Source organism: Sinocyclocheilus grahami, unplaced genomic scaffold (genome assembly GCF_001515645.1).
Source record: "Sinocyclocheilus grahami isolate Dianchi unplaced genomic scaffold, SAMN03320097.WGS_v1.1 scaffold1129.1, whole genome shotgun sequence".
Classification (NCBI taxonomy): Eukaryota; Metazoa; Chordata; class Actinopteri; order Cypriniformes; family Cyprinidae; genus Sinocyclocheilus; species Sinocyclocheilus grahami.
The window spans coordinates 232,531-233,890 of record NW_015506308.1 but is presented as its reverse complement, the minus strand read 5'-3'; the positions used below and the strand labels follow the sequence as shown (position 1 = coordinate 233,890).

At 37.0% G+C, this 1,360-nt stretch overlaps 1 long non-coding RNA gene across 1 annotated transcript in view; it reads right to left on the bottom strand.

Moving 5' to 3' along the window:
* The window catches only part of LOC107567118 (uncharacterized), a 925-nt gene extending 337 nt beyond the window's left edge, over positions 1-588 (bottom strand). Inside the window, exons 1-2 of the long non-coding RNA XR_001606595.1 lie at positions 524-588; positions 247-294 (exon numbers count right to left, since the gene is read on the bottom strand). This is a non-coding gene — a long non-coding RNA (uncharacterized lncRNA). The remainder of the gene's footprint in view (positions 1-246; positions 295-523) is intronic.
* Between the last annotated feature and the right edge of the window lie 772 nt (positions 589-1,360).

Here is a 1,360-nt window from a genome sequence, read left to right as displayed (position 1 = left end):
GTGTGTGTGTGAGAGAGAGAGAGTGTGTGTGTGTGTGTGAGATTGTGTTGTGTGAGTGTGTGTGTGTGTGTTTGTTTGTATGAGTGTGTGTGTGTGTGTGTGTGTGTGTGTGAGAGAGAGAGAGTTTGTTGTGTGTGTGTGTGAGTGAGTGAGTGAGTGAGTGAGTGAGTGAGTGAGTGTGTGTGTGTGTACGCGCGTGTCTGTGTGTGTTGTGTGTGTGTGTGTGTGTGTGTATGTGTTTCATACCCCGTCGTCTTCTGAACTCTCTGATCTCGTTACTCTCCTCCGCTGCATCTGTTTGTATCATGACAAAAACAGTGACGTTTATTTAGCATCATGTTCTGATTTACCGCTCAGATACTAATGATAGAACAAAAGAGACAAGTATGTACTTCTTCAGTTTTTCTACTTCAAAACTTCATATTTAATTCAAACACATTCAGGTTAGTGAATTAGACTTTAAACTGCGCTTCATTTAACAGATCAGTTTCTGGAAGAAACTAAAATAGCCAAATGCACTTACAGGCAGCGAGTGTCCGAACGCCAGAAGCACCAAAACCAGCAAAGCGATCTTCATCTTTAAATCACTGTACAGACAATGAAAGCAGTTAATGACGTATCGTCAGGGTTTCTGCGGGTCTTAAAAAGTCTTAATAGACACTTTCACAAATTAAGGCCTTAAAAAACTCATAAATCAGAGCAGAAGGTCTTAATTCATGAAGTCATGGCCATAAATGTTGCATGCACTTCAAAAAAGTATGATCTTCCTCAGTATTTTTGTCTTGTTTTCCAGTGCAAACATTCTTAAATCAAGATACATTTACTGGAGATGCCAAACGAAGATATGAAGTCTTGTTTTCTGAGAAACTGATCAAAATGAAGTGAGTTTATGCTTAAACCAAAAACATATGTGAGCCTGCAGCACAAAAGCAGTGTTAAGTCGCTGGGGGATATTTGTAGCAATAGCCAACAATACATTGTATGGGTCACAATTATACATTTCTCTTTTATGCCAAAAATCATCAGGATATTAAGTAAAGATCATGTTCCATGAAGATATTTAGTAAGTTTCCTACCGTAAATATATCAAAACTTAATGTTTGATTAGTAATATGCATTGCTAAGAACTTCATTTGGACAACTTTATCTTTATTCACTTTATTTTGATCAGTTTCTCAGAAAACAAGACTTCTTATCTTCAGTTGTTTTGCATCTCCAGTAAATGTATCTTGATTAAAGAATCTTTAGACATTTGTGACCCTGGAGCACAAAACCAGTCATAAGGGTCAATTTTGTGAAATTGAGATTTATACATCATCTGGAAGCTGAATAAATAAGCTTTGCATTGATGTATGGTTTG